This window comes from Coenobita brevimanus, chromosome 62 (assembly GCF_032717465.1).
Source record: "Coenobita brevimanus isolate Jiangsu-jjx chromosome 62, ASM3271746v2, whole genome shotgun sequence".
Lineage (NCBI taxonomy): Eukaryota > Metazoa > Arthropoda > Malacostraca > Decapoda > Coenobitidae > Coenobita > Coenobita brevimanus.
In genome coordinates this window covers 32,639,055-32,661,182 of record NC_137015.1, presented here as the reverse complement: position 1 = coordinate 32,661,182, position 22,128 = coordinate 32,639,055, and positions in this window count along the sequence as shown.

Below are 22,128 nucleotides of genomic sequence, written 5' to 3'. Positions count from 1 at the left end.
GCGGGGAAGTGAATGGTCACCCTTCTTTGGGACAGGCTGAATGAAAGCAAACTTCCAGCAAGAAGGAAAGGTACAAGTTGACAGACAAAGGCAAAAGAGTTTACTCAAGCACGGTGCACTGTTCTTGAGGACAACTGGAGGGACCCCATCAGGCCCATATGCCTTGTTAGTACTGAGGTCAGTGATGGCGGAAAATACATCAAATGAAGACATTTTAATCTCAGCCATGAAGAAGTCAGAGGAGAGAAGTGATGGAGGAACAGCACCGGAATCGTCTAAGGTGGCAATGGAGGAGAAAGTCTGAACGAAGAGTTCTGCTTTCAGTACAAGAAATAGCTACAGAGTCATCGGAGTGGAAAAGAGGAGGGATGGATAAGGAGGTAAAGTTGTTAGAATAGTTTTTGGCAAGGTGCCAGAAGGAGCGGGACGAAATTGAGTTGGAGTTCAGAGCACTTAGTACGAAGGAAATCATTTTTTGCTGAGCAAAGAACAGACTTTGCACGATTCCGGGCTGAAACATAAGAGAGATGAAATTCAGGGATGGATTGGCTCTGGTACCTTTTAAAGGTCCTCTCTTTTCTGTGGACTGTTCTAAAGCATGACTGAACCATTTTTTTTTTTCCATTAGTCACAATATATGAGAAAAGAATGTATGCTTCCATGCCCGAGAGAATAACCTCCGCAATGCGCAAGGCACACACCGATGGCTCTCGGCCATGGAAGTAATAATCATTCCAGGGGAAATCAAAGAAGTACTGCCTGAGGGCCTACCAGTCAGCAGCTCCAAAGTGCCATAACCTTCGATTCTTGGGAGGGTCTACAGGCCTTACTGGGGCAACAAGACCGTTTAAGATGATAAGGCTGTGGTCGGGGGAACCCAACGGACAGGAAAGATAACAGTTTAAGCAAAAGGATTAGTTGCGAGGAAGAGGTCAAGTATGTTGGAACTCTCTCCAAGACGGTCAGGGATAGATGGGCCGTATTCTGAATGGCACTAATTTTCGTAGCAAATTTCTCTTAGCGATTTATTTAGCATATCCTTTAATTCTTGTGTATGTTAACTATATCTCATTAATATCGACATAGGTTGCATCAGTAGTAGAACATTACGATACTGAGGCGTAATATGCAGAATGAATCGCTATGTAAGATGTCTTAAGGAATCTCTAAAAGTCACTACTAATACGACACTCCTATTTTTTGTTAATTAATTGGTTTACCTGTCTTTCCTTATCTGGATTATTCACACATTCAATTATCATATTCATGCATCTATTCAGCCGATCTCTCTCTCTCTCTCTCTCTCTCTCTCTCACAACACACACACACTCAATGGTGGCCTTACCTAACATATACACTTAGATACACACGCACTCAAACATGCAAGCACACTTACATACACATACTCAGCACGGATGTACACACACACACACACACACACATTACCACAACAACAGCCACGTTATTTAGTACAGTTACCACTAACAACACACAACCACAACAACCATCACCACCACCACTACCACTACCACTCCCTAACCACCACCACCACTCCTGCCATAACACAACCACCGCAACCACCACCACACAACCACCACAACCATCATCACTACGACTACCACATCTTGACCACAGTTACTACCACCACCGCACAACCACTCCTCCCCTACCTACCGCATTCCTACCGCTCTTGCCAAACTCTTGCTACCACAACTACCACCACACCACAACCATTCTTCTCATCACCACCACAATGAGCACAACAACCACACATAATCACCACCACCACAGCTACCACCGTCCACAAACATCCTCCTCATCACATCCAACCACTCCCCAATCCCTTACTATCATCACACCACCTCTTCACAATCACCACACTCCTTTCTACCACAACTTGCAATATCTCACCACTTAACCACAGTCATCACTCTCCTTCCACAGCTACCACAATCACCATCACACTCAGTCAAGCTCTCACTACCACAATCATCATAACCACTACAATCACTAAGTACCATAATCACCAGCATACTCCTACCACAATCACAAAATCTGTTACTGCCACAACTACCACAATCACCGTAACCACCACCACCACACAATCCCCTCAAAATCACCACTTCAGCACCACTACAATTACCACATCACCTATACTCCATTTTTTTTACTGAGGCGAAGATGCACTTGACAGGTTGATGATGAATGGCTGAATGCAACATGTCCAAAAAATATTTACTAACCCAAATTTCCCCCTCAGATATTTGTTGTCAGTTAATAATGCCAGATTATGAAGTAATGTTGCATTCAGCCAATAATCACCAATCTGTCAAGTGCATCTTCGCCTCGATTAAAAAAAACTGAGTATAGTCACAGTCACGACGCTCTTACTGCAACTACCACAATTACCACACTCACCACCACAGCTATCACTATCACCACTACAACAATCATAACTACCACAATCACAACTACCTCGATCACCACCACTACCACAATCACCACAACTACCACAATCACCACAACTACCACAATCACCACAACTACCACAATCACCACAACTACCACAATCACCACAACTACCACACTCACCACCACATTCCCACCCCCCCGCGCCAATCGCCCGTCTGTGCAACTGGCTCTGATCTGCATATGCCTTTTTGCAACGGATATTTTTGCGGGGGTGAAGAGCTCTGTGTCTGGCCTCCTCTCTCTCTCTCTCTCTCTCTCTCTCTCTCTCTCCATCAGCATTTCATCACTATCTTCATCACTATTATCATCCTTATGAAAGTCATCATATTTACCATCATCATCATCATTCTCCTCCTCCTCATCATCATCATCATCATCATCATCATCATCATTTAACAACTAAAATAATGATGATGATGATGGTGATGATGATGATGATGATGATGATGATGATGATGATGATGATAATAATAATAGTAACGAGGGAGATGAGGGAAGGAAAGGAAGGGAAGGAAAACAGAGAGGAAGGGAGGGAGAAAAAATCGACGAGAGAGAGAGAGAGAGAGAGAGAGAGAGAGAGAGGCGGGGGGAGGGGGGAGGGCAGGACGAATATACAAAGTTTCTCTCCTTATGGTCCATCATCAATAGTTCCCTCCCTCCCTCCCTCCCTTCTCTTTCTCCTACCATCCCTCCCTCTCCTTTCTCCCCTTTTCTTCCTTCCCTCCCCCCTCCCCCCCTTTTCCCCTTCCTTTCCTCCCCTCTCCCCTCCTTCCGTCCCTTTTCTCTCCTTGCTTTCCTCCCATTCCCCTCCCAAAATCTTCCTCCCCTCTCCTCTCTTTCCTGCCCTCCCCTTAACCTCTGCCTCTCTCCTTCCCTCCCCATCTTCTCTCCTTCCTTTCTTGCCTCCCTCTTCCAGCTTTCTCCTTCCCTTTGTGTGTACCCTCCCCCAACCTTCTCCTTCCTTCCTTCCCCTCTCTCTTACCTCCTTCCCTTCCTCCCCCTCCCTTCTTCCTCATTCTCTCCTCTCCCCGCCTCTCCTTCCCCTACCCTCTGCCTCCTTCCCATCCTCCCCTTCCCTTTTTTTCTGTCTCTGTTCTTCCTCGTCCTTTCCTCTCCTTTCTTTACTCCTTTCTCTTAACTTTCCTTCTTTCTCTCTTTTCTTCCTTCTTTTCCCTTCCCTCATTTCCTACATCCTTTTCTTTTTTCCCTCCCCCTGCCTTGCCACCCTGTCCCCTTTCCTTTCTCTCTACCTTCCTTCACACCTTCCCTCCCCCTTCCTCCCTCCCTCCCTCTTTTCTCTCAACCTCTTACAATACTCCCTTTCACCTTGGCTTCCTTCCCTCCCCTCCCTCCCTCCCTCCCCCTCTCCATTTCTCCTCCGCCCCCTCTCTCTTTATTTACAATATATATATATATATATATATATATATATAGATAGATAGATAGATAGATAGATAGATAGATAGATAGATATTTATATATATATATAGATAGATAGAGAGATAGATAGATAGATAGATATTATATATATATATATATATATATATATATATATATATATATATACACACACACACACACGTCTATCTGTCTCCCAGTCTATCTATTTATCTACATACAGCATCTGTCTATCTACCCAGCTATCTTTCCATCCTCCACCCTCCTCTCTTCTCCACTTAAGCGCTCTTCTCAGAATTTCAATTACTGCTCTGCCCCCCAGTCCATTATTTATTTTCATCCTTATTGTGTCTACCCCGAAGGCTGAGTTTGCTTTGTGTAACATTTATCTAGTGCTATATGGAGTGAGAGAGAGAGAGAGAGAGAGAGAGAGAGAGAGAGAGAGAGAGAGAGAGAGAGAGAATCCGACTGAAATCATATGGTGTGTCGTAATTTAGTATATACATTTCAAGTAACTACAGAAAGATTACATTATGTCAGATTAGGTTAGGTTAGGTTAGGTTCATATGCTTAGGTTGGCAAGGTTTGGTGAGGTTAGACTGGGTTAGGCTAGACTATTTGAGTAAGTGAAGTTAGTGCTGAGGTTGAGTTAGCTGGGTTAAGTTTGGCTATGTTAGGTCGCGTTAGGTCAATTTAAGAGGGTAGTTTGGATATAGTAACCCTTTCAGTACGATGGTGTCAGTTATATTATTTCAAATCCTCCTCCTTCCCTTCTTCCTCCTCCTCCTCCTCCTCCCTCCTCTCTCTCTCTCCTCCCTTCGTCCCTTCTCACTCCATTTTTGTCAGCGAAAAATTGGATCCTGAAGCTATAGATTTTTCAGAGAGAGAGAGAGAGAGAGAGAGAGAGAGAGAGAGAGAGAGACAGACAGACAGACAGACAGAGGTTGATAGAAAGTATGACAAAGGTGTGTGTGTGTGTGTGTGTGTGTGTGTGTGTGTGTGTGTGTGTGTGTGTGTGTGTGTGTAGAAGAATGAGTATGTGTGTGTGGGTATGTGTGCAAGTGTGTGTGTGTACGTGTAATGACTAAGTATACATGTGTGTACTTCCTCTGTGTGCGTGGGAAGACTTGATTCAAAGGAGGCGTGACTGGGGAGGAGGGAGAGGGGAGGGATGGAGGAAAGATGGAGGGTGAGAGAGAAGGAGGCACGAAGGAAGGAGAGAGAGAGAGAGAGAGAGAGAGAGAGAGAGAGAGAGAGAGAGAGAGAGAGAGAGAGGTATGGTCATAAATATTTATTAAGTTGTTGTGATACTGTGTGTGTGTGTGTGTGTGTGTGTGTGTGTGTGTGTGTGTGTGTGTGTGTGTGTGTGTGTGTGTGTGTGTGTGTGTGTGTGTGTGTGTGTGTGTGTGTGTGTGTGTGTGTGTGTGTGTGTGTGTGTGTGCGTGCGTGCGTGCGTGCGTGCGTGCGTGCGTGCGTGCGTGTGTACCTAAATCACTCACCCCTCACCACAGCATTAAAAACCTCAATCTCCCTCAACACCCTCCGTATATGCGATTTATTTTCTGTTCTAACCTTCAAGTGTTACATGGAGATAGTGGAGATGTCTCGTGGGAATCTCCAAGTGGATAAGGAAGCGATGACGTAGGCTGGTCTCCTATCCTGGACTATCATGAACTACGTAGACTATCTGTTTGCTCCCCTAAGGATAGTATAAGGAACTGACTATTACTATTTTCCATGACTTGACTATTACTATTTTATAAACTTAGAAAAATCAACACAATTTCTTATATATTCCAGGGTCCATTAAATTGTTCACTAAAATTGGTGGATAATTAGATAAAAATTGGTTTGAAATTGGGTGGGAGTTGGTTGGAAATGGATAGGAATTTGCGTGGAAATGGGTTGAAAGTTGATAGGACATTGACTGGATGGTGATCAGACGCTTCATGGAAATTGGTTGAAGGCTGGTTGAAAATTGGCTGAAAGTTGGTTGAATATTGGTTGGAAATTGGTTGGATATTGGTTGGAAACTGGTTCGAAATTTGATGGGCATTAGTTGGAAGTTGGTTGGTCATTGGCTGGAGATTGACTGGATATTGGGTGGAAATTGGTTGGATACTGGTCGGATACTGACTGGAAGTTGGTTGAAAATTGGTATGAAATATGTTGGATATTGGTTGGAAATTGGTTAGATATTGGCTGGAAACTGGTTGGACATTGGTTCGAAATTAATTGGATATAGGTTAGAAATTGGTCGGAAATTGGTTGCATAATGACTGGAGGATGGTTATGAGTTGACTGGAAATTGGTTGGAAGGAAGTGGGAAATTGGTTACCTCTGTCTCTCTCTCTCGCTCTAGAGAAAGTGAGGTAGGAAGGGTAAGCAAACATGCTCTAGATTCTCTCTCTCTCTCTCTCTCACACACACACACACACACACACACACACACACACACACACACACAGCTGATGTATCTGTCTATCCATCCATCAGTCAATCAAATCAGACTATGTACACTATGCATTTGTCATTCTATCCATTCACCTATTCATTACACACATCATAAAACTCAACTAACAAAATATATTACTAGTATATCTATTCTCTCTATCTATCTATTACCTACCTCTTCCAGTGTCTATATCTACCAATTGCATATCTATTCACCTATATACTTGCAAGCACTGACTTCTCGTTCTCTCCCCCTCCCTTCTTTCTTCCTTCCTCATTTCCTTCCTTCCTTCCCTCCCCTTCTCTCTATTTTTCCATATTTGTCTTTATCTATTAATCTATATCTACCTACCTACCAATCTATCTATCTGTCTATCTATCACCTGTATATCTATGCTAAGGTGAGCGGCACAGGTAAGATTACTTTCACCTGGTCGGGACGGGACCACCACACCCCTTTGCCATTTACACAAAGCCTTGCATCAGTACCTCCTGAAATTAAAAATCCTTATAATAATAATAGTAATGCACATCTAAACCATTTATTTTCCAAGTATATAACCCATTTACTAAAGAAATAACTAAAAAAAAAAAAGACGAGAATGTGGTGAGATGGTTTAGGCAGAAGGAGGGGATGGATATGAGTAGGGTGATGAAAAGAGGGTGTTGTATGAGTGTCTTAATACAGGGTGAGACGTGGAAGGGCAGTAAGATGGTTGGGTCATGGAAGGTGCGTGTGGGGGAAGATTTTAAGGCCTGGACGATAAGGAAGCAAAAATAACTGATGAAATATAGAAGGGAATGGATGAAGTGTGAATTGAAAATGGGAAAGACAGGATGAAACACAGATGGATTGGATAAAGTATGAAGTGAGAAAGACAGGATGAACAGAAGGGAGTGGATGATGTGTGAACTGAGATGGGATAGACAGGGGCTGCAAGGCTCTACCCAGTACGTTTTGCGAGAGTGACTTAATCAGGTGAATAAACGATGCAATATATGGTTTCCTCTGTGGGGTGGAGTTGAGAGTTTTGATTATATTGAGTGATGAATGAAATGAAGTGTGCCTCATTTTTCAATAGGCATTCTGTTGATCACTGTCTTTCTACTTTTGCATTTTCCATCTTTCAGTTGCTGGCCATCCTCCCACACATTTATAACTGGGGAATGGATTTAGATGACGATGATGACGAAGATGATGATGATGATGATCAGCGCTATTATCATTATTATTATTATTATTAATATTACCTCCGCCAAGAAGGTTGGTTTGTCTGTCTGTCTGTTAGCACGAATACTCAAAAAGTTATGAACGGATTTTGATGAAGGGTGGGCCATGGGCCAAGGAAGAAATGATTAAATTTTGATCCGGGTCTGGAGTATCTTGCAGAATATCTCCAAAAGTTCTCAATGGATTTCAATGAAAGTTTGTGGAAAGGTGCGCCATGGAGCAAGAAACAATTGATTAAATTTGGGGGCGGATCCGGATCCGAGATTACTAAAAAGTTACGAATAGATTTTGATGAAATTTTGTGGAAGGGTGGGCCATGGGCCAATGAAGAAATTATTAAATTTGGGGGCGGCTCCAGATCCGGATCCGAAGCATCCCGCACAACATTTCTAAAAGTTCTCAATCAATTTCAATGAAATTTTGTGGAAAGGTGGGCCCCTGCCCATGAAAGAACTGATTAAATATATCCACAGATCCGGACCCGGATCAGGATCCTTTTTAATGGCAATGGCATTGGCGGAGGTATGCGCTCCATGAGTGCTTTCTAGTTATTATTATTATTATTATTATTATTATTATTATTACTATTATTATTATTATTACTATTACTATTATCATATGACGCAATACCTATGAGGTCCAATTACATAGTAGGTTCGGTTCCGCCTGCGGCTTAAATAGGGAATTTGTAGTTTTTGTTTAAATAATCCCTGTTTTATATTAAGTATATCAGCATGTCAAAAGCCCCCCCCCCTCTCTCTCTCTCTCTCTCACACACACACACACACACACACACACACACACATTTATAATTATTTAGGAGGCTTCCGAGCTAATCAAAGTTCAATCTACAGACTTAAGGTGGCAGTTACCAGTCGCTCTTCCCTGAGAAGCATTAAGTGAGCAATTAACCCCAAACACCACTCGGATTCACGCCCCCACACCCAGCTGGAGTGCCTCAACCCACTAGACCACCAGGCATCAGGACAGGTGACTGGCCTCCTCCTCTGGCAGTATTAAATGATCGTAAAATCTCCCGTCGCGTCTTGAGTCGTTTGAATCCTTGCCCCCACAATACGTCCTTCACCCCGTGTGGCGCCATAAACCACTACACCACCCACGCTAACACCATTATACCACTCATTCACAGCTCTAACATGTATTCGGTATGGACGGCGAGATTTAGTGCTCAAGTGGTGATATGTGAAACACAGTACGCCATCGGTAGCTCGTAGGAAGACTGGTGGGTTTCGGGAACGGATTGAGTAGGAATAGCACAATGTACACGCATGATACTCGTGTGTGTGTGTGTATATATATATATATATATATATATATATATATATATATATATATATATATATATATATATATATATATATATATATATATATATATATATATATATATATATATGTGTATGTGTGTGTGTGTGTGTGTGTGTGTGTGTGTGAAGGAGATCGTGTCTAATGAAAAAATGAATATAAAGAGAAGGGAAAAAAAAGAAAAAACAAAACTGATGTAGTGAAATGGCTATCAAAGACTGATTTTTATACCTCTCAGACAAGTGACACCGGTACCAGGGTAATAAAAATGGTCGGGCGAAATCATAAATATATATATATATATAAGAAAATAAATAAAAAAAAAATAATATTTATCACATGTAAAAAGGCAATAAAAATGCCGACAGATGCACTTTATTCAAACACCTACGTTGCCTTGTACCCCAGAATAAAAAAAAAAATAAATAAAGAATATGAATTTTACCTGGAATTTTGCTTTGAATATATTAAATTTACTACAGTACTACATAGCTGAGAGAGAGAGAGAGAGAGAGAGAGAGAGAGAGAGAGAGAGAGAGAGAGAGAGAGAGAGAAGGTAAGACTAACAAGGGCCCTCCAAGTCTCAAGAAGACTCTCTCCAAGTCCCTCGCTCACATTCCTCTCTCTCTCTCTCTCTCTCTCTCATATCTGTTACTAAGAATTATGTATGTATTTATGTACTGTAACTTATGTATACGTATTTAAATATATCTGTACTGTATGCACGTAGGTAGGTAAGCAGGTTGGTAGGTAGGTAGATAATAAGTAGAAGGAAGGTACGCAGATAAGTAGAAGGGGTATAGGTAGGTAGGTGGGTGGGTAGGTAGGATGGTTGGTGTGTGGGTGGTAGGGAGGGTTAGTAGATGAGTAGAACGGTTGGTAGAAGTTTAATAAGGCAATGTTTTAGTCACACAGGTAGATATGCACAGAGAAACAGGAACAGAAAGCCAAATAGTTACACAGATGGAGAAATACACATATAAACAGGATGATATATGGCAGAGAGACAAGACAGGTTACAGCCACACACACACACACACACACATACATACATACATAGCAGGTGGACAGGAAGGGATGGTAGAGGAGCAGAGTAGGAGGGAAGGCAGGCAGAAAGGCAGGTGGTGAGGCAGGTAGGAAAAGAGGGGATGGCAGCAAGGTAGGATGAGGGAGAGGGGAAGCAAGAAAAGAGGAAGTTGGCTTGAAAAGGAAGGATGGAAGGAAGAAGAAATGTTGGCTGGGAAGAAGGTATGAAAGAAGGAGGAAGGATGGCAAGTAGATAGGAAATCAACTAGGGAGGCAGGGAAGACGGAAGGTAGGTAGGAAAGAAGGTAGGCTGGCAAGATGGAAGGAAAGGCTGGAAGTAATGAAGGGAAGAAAAGACGAGGGCAGGCAGGGAAAAGGGTTGGCGGGGAAGGAGGAAGGAAGGAAGACAGGTACGAAGGCAGGCAGGTAAGATGGAAGAAAGGTAGGATAGTAGTCAGGAAAGAAGGAGCAAAGACAGGTGTAAAGGCAGGATGGGAAGAAAGTAGGTAAGGGAAAATGAAGGATGGGAATAGGCAAGAAGAAAGGAAGGAAGGCAGGTATAGGTGGGGAAGAGTGAAAAAAGGCAAGAAAGAAAGGAAGGAGGGAGGAAGATATGATGAAGGTAAGCAGGAAAACTGGCATATTAACCTTGACAGAGAGAGGATGGGAAGAAAGGGTGGGTGGTAGGTAGGTATGTAGAATGTATGGAAGATTGTCTGGAAATCAGGTGGGTAGGCAAGCAGAAAGGAATTAGGGTAAGGTAGACAAGAAATCAGGCAGGCAGAAATGTGCAGTACGTAAAGAAGGAAGGTAGGCAGGAAGAAAGACAGGTATGGCACTCAAAAAAATAAAGCAAATAAGAAGGAATACAGGTAAATCGGGAAGGAAGACAGGCAGGTAAGGTAGGCAGGAAAGAAATCAGGCAGGCAGGTAAGTCACAGGCAAACACAGGTAGGTGCTAATTGGAAGGTACAAATCAGGTGACCCCAACACACCTCCACTCCACTTCCCCACTTACCACTCTCCCTCCCCTTCCCCCATACACCTCCCTACACTAATTTACGACCCATTTCCCCCATTAAACACCCCTATTTATTGTCCGGGGTAAATGGATGGTAATTGAATGATGGTTGGGTAGCTAAGGGTACGTTTGGGTATTTCTTAAAGGTTCTTAGTGAGTCGGGATACTGATTTTCTTACTGAGTTTTCTTCAGGTTGGGTTTACCTGATGATGATGATGATGATGATGATGATGAGGAGGAGGAGGAGGAGGAGGAGGAGGAGGAGGAGGAAGAAGAGGAGAAAAAGAGAGTAGGAAGAGGAAAAAAAGAGGAGGAAAAAGAGTAGTGGGTGGAGGAGGGAGTGGGGAGAGGTGCTAAACAGACGAACAAATAAGAGAGAGAGAGAGAAAGAGAGAGAGAGAGAGAGAGAGTGAGGGAGAGGGAGAGGGAGAGAGAGAGAGTTATCACCCCAGCGTCTGAGATGTGGGTGTGAATTACCAGACCCTCCCTTCTACCACAACTACCACAATTCCTGCCCAGACCACCCAACACCACAGCTACCACAACTACCAACATTCCTACCTAAGCCACCCAACACCACAGCTACCACAACTACCAACATTCCTACCTAAGCCACCCAACACCACAGCTACCACAACTACCAACATTCCTACCTAAGCCACCTACCACCACAGCTACCACAACTACCAACATTCCTACCTAAGCCACCTACCACCACAGCTACCACAACTACCAACATTCCTACCTAAGCCACCCAACACCACAGCTACCACAACTACCAACATTCCTACCTAAGCCACCCAACACCACAGCTACCACAACTACCAACATTCCTACCTAAGCCACCTACCACCACAGCTACCACAACTACCAACATTCCTACCTAAGCCACCTACCACCACAGCTACCAACATTTCTACCAGACCACCCATCACCATAGCTACCACAACTACCAACATTCCTACCCAGACCAGCCACTGCCATAAATCCCACCACCACAACTACCACCATCACAGCTACCAAACTACCACAACTACCATCACTCATCTAAACCATCCACCACCTCAGCTACCACAATTCTCAGTTCACCACACCCACCACAACTACCACGATTCCTTCATCAATAAATACCACTACCACTTGTTCTGTATCTACCCTTACTGTAACTACCAACATTACTGCCTAAACCACAACTACCACAATTCCTACCAAGATTAGGTACCACCACACATACCACATCTACCATCATTCCTACTTAAACCACCAGTATCATACCTACCACAACTCCCATCATTCTTACTTAAACCACCCAGTATCACATCTACCACAACTATCACTATTCCTACCCAAACCAACTACCATCACAACTATCACAACTACCACCATTCCTATCCTGACAACCTACCACCACAACTACCACCATTCCTACCCAGACCACCCACCATCAAAACTACCATCACAACAACCACCATTCCCAGCCTACACCAATCACCACAACTACAACCATTCCTATTCTATCCATACCTACCACAATTAATACCATTCCTACCCACATCAACCACTAATAAGGTACCAAAACTACCACCATCGCACCTACAATGACCATCACAAAAACAGCTACCACAACTACCATTTACGTAACTACCATTACTCCTTCCCAAACCAAGTTATTATTCCTACCACAACAACCATCATCTCTACCACAACAACCATCATCATCAGCTATCTCAACTACCACTATTCTCAAGACCACCCACCACCACAACTACCACCATCAACAGCTACCACAACTACCACCAATTCTTCCCAGAGCAACGACCGGCACTACCACCACAACTACCACAATTACCACCTCGGTCATAACTACCACCATCCGCCCTATAAACCACCCACGGCCAGGTAAGTCACATCTACCACCATTACCACAACTACCACCATTACCACAACTACCACCATTACCACAACTACCACCATTACCACAACTATCAACATTCACGACAATCAATATTTCGTCCCTTAGTTTACTTAGTCATTGCCACTACCACAACTACCACCATCCCCCGAAAAGTACACCAATCAACTGACTACCACAACTACCAACATCGTCCTTTTCCAGCTACCATTATCGCTATTAAAACCGTATGTACTATCATCGCACTAGACTACCACAACTACCACAACCACACTACCTACCACAACTACCACCATCGTACTACCTACCACAACTACCACCATCGTACTACCTACCACAACTACCACCATCACACTACCTACCACAACTACCACCATCACACTATCTATCACAACTACCACCATCACACTATCTATCACAACTACCACCATCACACTACCTACCACGACTACCACCATCACACTACTCACCACGACTACCACCATCGGCCTATCTATAACAATTATCGATAACTACCACAACTATCACCAACACAACTACCAATAATACAACTACTACCATAACCACACCCATCACAACCTCACCTACCAACACCACTACCACCTCAACGATCACCATTACCATAAACGCTCCCTAAACAAAGGTGCATTCGGAGAGCGCATACCCCTCGAGCATAAATCATCCACTACGACCCACGATTTCAACCTACAGTGTTCAAATTCTAATCAATTCATCTTCTGGGCTTGGACAGTCAACCCTCAAAATTTCGTTCAGTTTCGTGCATTAGTTTATCCGTAACGCTGCTCACAAACACGATCAAACAGATAGACTCGGACAGCGGTACTATCCTGTCCGTTTCATTCATGCGGGGTAAAAAGTATGAAGGATGAAATCATAATGTATCTGTATATGAGTGTAAGTACAACACACACACACACACACACACACACACACACACACACACACACAGAAGTGGAGTGGCATGTATGTTAGCACAAATATCCACACACACACACACACACACACACACACAAGTGGAGTGGCATGTATGTTAGCACAAATATCAACACACACACACACACACACACACACACACACACACACACACACACACACACACACAAATATACTTAGCGTCTAATACAAACACACACAGTTTACAATACGCACACAAACGTGAACACATATATTTTCGCTAAGCACATAAACATACACATCTTTCTCGAGTACACAAATAAGTACACACAAACACACACACACACATCTGACGCACACAGAAATATGTACACAAACGCTTACATATAAAAACAGATCACAAACAAATATAAACATACACAGATACACACACACATACACTGTTCTGAACTATACGCACATGAACATATTCGGGACTTAACCGCGCACACACACACACACACACACACACACACACACACACACACACACACACACACACACACACACACACGCCTTCCTTAAGCAAACACAATTGTCACACTAACAATCACCACGACCAGCCTACCACCACTACCACAACTACCACCACCATTACTACCACCATCCGCCCATTTTATGCCCTAGTAATAGCTATCTAATGGGGAAGGAAGGAGGGAGGGAGGGAGAGAGAGAGGGAAGGAGGGAGGGAGGGAGGGTTGGAGGGAAGTAGGGGTGACGAATTCGTACAATAGATTAAAAGAGTGATGGAGGGAGAAAGAGAGAGGGGGAGGGAAGATAGGAGGGGTAGCAAGGTTAACTCTCTCTCTCTCTCTCTCTCTCTCACACACACACACACACACACACACACACACACACATCCTCTCCCTCTCAATCCCAACCGACCAATTTTACGACTAGAAAATGATCACCACACACGCACAGCCTTATCTTCAACCCCACTCAATAAAAAATAAAACAAACAAACAAACAAATAAATCCCCAAAGCATCCTAAAATACCCCCCCAAAATCCCAAAAATCCCAATAGAAATGAACCAAAAATCGAAAAAAAAAATGTAGCTGGTGGCCGTCTTGCTGGGTCGGCCTTTATATCGTAAGCAGTGGAAGGGAATGGAGGCGATATATCTTAGTGGGTGAAAAGGCAGGTTGTCAGCTGACCCCGCGCCTGGGACAGATGGGAGGGGCTGGGAAAGGGCTGGGAGGGGCTGAGAGACGGGGTGGTGGGGGGCATGGAGAGGAGGGGTGGTGGGAGAGATGGTGTGGTATGAGAGAAGGGGGTGAGGGAGATGGTGTGGTGCTAGATAGGAGAGGGGATGGGAGTATGGAGGGGGTGTGAGAGTTGGGGTGGGAGAGAAAGAGCGAGGGAATGAGAGTAAAGAGGGGGTGTAAGAGACGGGGTGGAAGAGAAAGGGGAGGGGATGAGAGGAAGGAGGGGGTGTGAGAGATGGGATGGTGGGAGAGATGGGGATGGGATGTGAGAGATGGGATGGTGGGAGAGATGGGGATGAGATGTGAGAGATGGGATGGTGGGAGAGATGGGGATGGGATGGATGGAGGGGACGCGATAGTAAAGTCTTACCGGATTAAGAGCCTGTCTTTATGCAAGGGGAAAAAAATCAACGGGTAGGTGCCTGGAAAGATGTCCTTCCTAGGAAAAGTGAAAAAATAAAAATCCGTCAAAGGCCAAAGGCGGTGGGGAAATACTGGGGAAATACAGAGATAGGTAAAGAATGCCAGAGATTACCAGTTACCTGAAGGAAGTACTAATAAATTCAATTAGCTCTTGCATTAGGCAGTTGTATAGAACAGGGGTGAAAGTGGCTCAGCTGTTGTCTTTAATAAAGCTTAGTCCATTTCTTCTGAGCAGAGAAGAGCCTGAAGCTGCTGAAAGCTGGCAGCTGATGGGTTGCCCGAGTGCATTCATTACTAACCATGTATTTTGAAATCATTTTTATTACAGGGGTTACAATAACAGTTTCTGACGATAAAATCCTTCAGATAAATATATTACACACACACACACACACACACACACACACACACACACACACACACACACACACACACACACATTATATAGATAGACAGATAGATATAGATAGATAGACAGATATAGACAGACAGATAGATAAATAGACAGATAGATAGATATAGACAGACAGACAGATAGATAGATAGATAGATATAGATAATTTTTTTCATAGATTAATTTAAAAACGAGACCTTACGAAGTCTATCAGATGGCCTAGGTACTGTACGTGTGAAATTGTCAGCTCTAATGCTAAATCAACATAACGTCACAGTGATGACGCTTAATTCACCTTAATTTGCCTCAACAAGGGGGAAACTCAAGGAACTCGTACAGCTTGGTCCGAAAGTGTTGATTTGGGAGGAAATCTGGCCACTTTGTATTAAATTACCGAAAAATTCCCAGTCACTTCAAAAGGCTTCGAACCCATGGTCCTTTCTGGGTGGTAGGCCATTCCATATGTAATGATGAGAGTAACAACAACAAAAACAAAAACAATAATAATAATAATAATAATAATAATAATAACAACAACTAAAGGCTCACTCAAGGAGGAAATCACACCAACTGCAAGCCGATACACATCTAGAGCGTCTCGGAATATGACCCTGACCTTGACCTACTTTCACCAATTTCAAACTCATCCTAGACTTGCATACATGCAACACACTTGTAACACGTTGTGATGATATTTTGAGCGGTTGCGAAGTTATCGTGCTAACACAAACAGACAGAAAGACAAACTGAAAACAATACCAGCGCAATAAACCCCATCCTCTCTATAAACACTGCACAAACTAGATTATTACTGTCTGATTTAAAACAGACATTCACGCCTATGCACAGAGACCCAGATTAGAGGCTCAAACGCAAGAAGACCATGTTTATCAGAAAATCAAACTGGACCTTATATCAATTTTGGAGACGTGTAAACCACTTCTCTCCCAAACAGATCCACTCAGGCACAGATCCGACATTCAGAGGCACAAAAAAAAATAAAAAATAAAAAATAAATAAATAAAGTAACCTATGTTTTCTAGTAGCATAAGTTTCGTTTAAGCACCAATATTTGTAGGAACTTGTCCATTAAAATACAGATTTATGCATACCTAAAGGAGCATTCAGGAGCACATTTTAGTACTAAGGTGAACTATTTTGGAACACACACACACACACACACACACACACACACACACACACACACACACACACACACACACATTATTACAGATCCCAAAAAAATATTCTTTCCACTATGAACTAATAAAAAAGGTACACATAAACCTACCAAGGCCTTCCCAGCACATTAAGATGCACACACATATATACTTACACATGTGCACACAGAATATAAATGAACACAGAATTATGAGAATAGGAAAGAAATGGAATTACTAACCAAAAAATTTATCACAGTTTAGCATAAATTATCGCTCAGGTGAGAAGGAAGGAAAGACACTGGTACGATATAAGCAAGAGATCTAAATATGGCGAGAGAGAGAGAGAGAGAGAGAGAGAGAGAGAGAGAGAGAGAGAGAGCACATACAAAACCCTGTAAGCTCTGTACACAAGGGTCTTTATTACTTGTGCTGTGTAATGGTCATAGTAATAGTGGAATTAATAAGGCAAAAAATGTGCTAAGCTGTGCAATTTGGGGTTAATAGGATGTACATATATATAAGATGATACTGGCTTGTTCTCTCTCTCTCTCTCTCTCTCTCTCTCTAACTGTTATCATATTATTTCAATGATGTCCTTGGTGCCCACATTACCTAAAGTACCTAAATACTGCCAAAAGTGATTAAACAATTACCGCAAAAGACCAATATAACACAAGTGACTAAATACGACTCAAATAAGACTACATATTATTGGAATGAAGAAAATGACAGAAGCAAATATCAGAAGCATTGACTACGGCTATTGTTACTATTAGAAATGAATCAAAATAAATAAAAAATGACAAGTGACTAAATATGATTCTAAAACACTGGCAGTGACTAAAAGTAGCAATGAGTGACTAAACACGTCCTGAGGTGACTATATGCGGTGGCTCAATCGGTAGAGAGTTGGCCTGCCGTCCTAACGGACCCGGGTTCAAATCCCGCTGAGGCAGGGAACAGTTTAAGGATTTGAAATTCATAAATATCAGACTTTACTGATCTACCAGTAGACCCGCCGACATGTAGTAAAAATACCTCCGCTAATACCAATACACCAGTCCTGTATGAGACACCCCTTGCATGTATTCAATATGGACGGTGGGTGCTAGTGCTGAAGTGGTGACATGTAAAGGTGTAAGGTACGTAGGAGGACTGCTGGGCCTTGAAAGCAGGCTGTGAAGCCTATGCCCAGAGTCGAGCACACAGACACACACACACACATATATATATATATATATATATATATATATATATATATATATATATATATATATACACAAACAACCCAGAGTGAGTAAAAAATTATAATCAACATCCGCTAATAATGAGCAGATATGACTAAGAAAAGCTAATTACAACTACTTAATAAATGTAACAGAATAATAAAGCCACTAAACATGTATTATCTATAGCCAGACGCCTTAATCCCGTAAGTAGAGGCTACAAACAAATCGCCTCCATGTCGCCCTGTCCCCCGCCATTTCGCTGTCCTCTCCCCAATTCACACATCTCTAAACATGCCATCCACAACTAAAATGAACCCGAAGTAACTAAATACGATAGTGACCCAAATTGTGCAGTTATAATTAAGCACTACTACAGGCTAAAAATGACTAGCACTGACTAAATATGACTAGCAATCTCTAAATACCACCAGAAGTGACTAAATAGGACTAAACACACACACACACACACACACACACACACACACACACACACACACACACACACAGAAAAAAAGAAAGAAAAAAAAAAGAAAAAAAGAGGCATCTAAATACAGCCTGGCATGACTAGAAACATTAAGTGACCATGGCGACTAGCTATGAATTAACACGACTCGCAGTGACTAAATAAAACTAGGCGTGACGAAGCATAGCTACCCATGACTAAGTACAGGGCTCGAAGTAACAAATGAATAAAAAGAAACATGACTACCCACGACTCAATACGACTGGCACTGACTAAACATCTCTCCCGGGGACTACACACGACTAGCAGCGACTAAAAAGGGCTGGGAATGACTCAGAGGTTAAAAACGGCTGGCAATGACTCAGAGGTGACTCAAAAGGGCTCGTAGTGACTCAAATGTGACTAGAAAGGACTGGCAGTGACTCGCGGTGACTCGGAAGGGATGGCAGTGACTCACGGTGACTCGGAAGGGATGGCAGTGACTCGCGGTGACTCGGAAGGGCTGGGAGTGACTCCAATGCGACTAACTGGTGTGTGGTGGCGTGTAATAGGGTGGGGAGGCTTTTATGATTTCACGGGCAGTTGAGGGGAAGACCACTGTTCACTGCTACTATTGTTCTTTTGTTAGCTATACGGAGGGGGCGAGGAGTGAGAGAAGGGGGTGGGAGGGAGGGAGAGAAGGGAGGAGGTACAACGTAGGGAGAAGAGGGATGGCTGGATAAAGAAAAAGGGAGAGGCGGAAGAAACTGAAATAAAGAAACAGAAGGATAGAATCAGTTGGACAAATACATATGCCGGTCTATCTATCTACCTTTTATAGTGTGTGTGTGTGTGTGTGTGTGTGTGTGTGTGTGTGTGTGTGTGTGTGTGTGTGTGTGTGAGAGAGAGAGAGAGAGAGAGAGAGAGAGAGACCTTACTCAAAGCACTTAAAGAATCTTTTTGACAACAACAATTATATCATGCTTACAAATCTTTCACACTCATTTCACCAATGTAAGAAAATGTCCAGCCCTCCCTCCCTCTCTCTCTCTCTCTCTCTCTCTCTCTCTCTCTCACCCCGTTCCGGCCAATTAGCTCTCTTTATTCACCTAATACCCACTAATCGCTCCCCAACCCCCACCCCTAAAAGAGAAGGAGGGTGGCGAATTCAGACAGGCATGGGACGTGTTGGGATCTGATGATGATGAAAATGATGGTGATGCTAAGGTATGACTAGTATTGTTGATGGTGGTGATTATGATGATCAAGAAACACAGAATAATGATGAAAATGGTGATCATGCAAAACAACTGATGAAAGTGATGAAAATAATGCTAATAGCTCATACAATAGCCTACGACTCGTATTTCCGACTTTCTCTCTCTCTCTCTCTGTATACATACATATAGATAGACAGATAGATAGATAGATAGATAGATAGATGTGTGTGTGTGTGTGTGTGTGTGTGTGTGTGTGTGTGTGTGTGTGTGTGTGTGTGTGTGTGTGTAAAAAAAAAAAACATGCTTATATCTATCTATATAAAATTTATCTTTCTATCTATATATTTTATGTAAGTATATGTGTATGTATTTAAGTATGTACTGTATGTATGTGCGTATGTATGTACTGTATGTATGTATGTATGTACTGTATGTATTCCCTTAATATTTCCTCCCCCCCCCTCTCTCCCTCTCCCTCTCTCTCTCTCTCTCCTGTCACCTCAGCAGGCAGTCTCATTGTGCGGGGTGTCAGAATTTGTCAGCATTTGTCTCCATTGTTCGACCCACACCGCAGGAGGCAATGGGGAGGGGGGTGAGGCAAGAAGGGGAGGCAGGAAGGGTGTGAGGCAGGAGGGGTGAGGGACGATGAGTAAGGGTGAGGCAAGGGTATGACACCAAAGAGGGAGGCAGGCAGGGGTAGTACGGGGGAGTTGACAGGGAGGGTAAGGCAGGGAGTATATGAACTAGGGGAGAGGTAGGAAGGGTAGGGGAGAGGTAGGAAGGGTGCGAGGCAGGAGGGATGAGGTAGGAAGGGTGAAGGTAGGGGTGGAGGAAGGGGTGGCAGGGAGAGAATGAGGCAGGAAGGTATGAAGTGGCAGGGTGTGAAGGGATGACGTTAAGTGGGCAAGGATATGGTAGTGTGGTAGATGCAGTGGTAGCGATGGTTGGGTAATGGTGTGTAATGGTGCTATGGCGTAAGGGTGCTTAAAATGTGGTAATGGTAGTGGTAGGAGTGTGGTAGGGTGGTGTGGTAGTAGTGGTAGGAGTGTAGTGATAGTGGTAGTTGTACATGTGTGATATGATAGCCTGGTATGGTGGTGTGGTAACTGTGGTAGGAATGTAGCAGTAGAGGTAGTTGTACAAGTGTGGTATGGTAGTGTGGTAGTAGTGGTAGGAGTCTGGTTGTGCGTGGAATTGTGGTATCAGTGTGGTGGAGTAGTATATCTAGCTGTGGCGGTGAATGTGGTTGATGGTGTGGCGTAGGTAGGAGAGTGGTATGGGTATTACATGACCCTGTGGTAGTAGTGGTAGTGATCATGGCAGTGTTAAATGTGTAGCACGGGGGTGTGGTAGTGATAACAGTGCTTGTGGTATTGTGGTATTACGCTGTGGTAGAAAAATTATTGGTTATTAAAGCGAGGAAGCACTGTGGCAAATGTGGTAGCAACTCCATAAATCCGTGGTAGAAGTGTGGTTGAAATGAGAGGGGTGGTGTGGTGGCAGGGAAAGACAGGGACGGACCAAAGTAGGTGACCATACGGCGGAATAAATTACAGGGTGGGCTGACAGGGTGTGTGTGGGAATGACAGGGGGTGTGGTGGGAGGCGTGGCAGGGCGTGGTGGGGTGGGGCAGAGAGGGGTTAAGTAGCTGGGTAGAATAGTGTAATGGTGGGTATTACGGATGTGGTAGTGTGGTGGTAGATAGGGTTTAAGTGGGTGGGTTCAGTTGGTGTGGTTTGGTGTGGTGTGGTAGGGTAAGGTGGTGTGGTAGAAAGCTGGGTAGAGGAGTGTGTTGGTGTGGAGTGGTACCAGAGTGGTGTGGAGTGGTAATGGTGTGGTAAGAGGTGTGGCAGAGGTAGTTTATGTCAGTGATGCTTTGACATTAAGTGTGTTGGAAGGGCAGGGGGTGTGGTATAGGTGTGGTGGGGTGTGGTAGGAAGAATTTAAGTAGGGAGAAAGAATTGTGAGTTGGTGTGATAACTTAGGGTTTGGCTGGGAGGTTTTAGCCCCTTTAGCAACTTTAGCGAAGCCCCATATTAGGGTCCTGAAGCTCCCGCATCTATTTAGCACTTCTGTACTTGTTCTCTGCTGCATTTCCTCTTCTCACAACACACCGCATGAGAAGTGTTGAGGAATTACTGATCAGGAGTGCAGGACTACAAATTCTCTCTCTCTCTCTCTCTCTCTCTCACACACACACACACACACACACACACACACACACACACACACACACACACACACACACACACA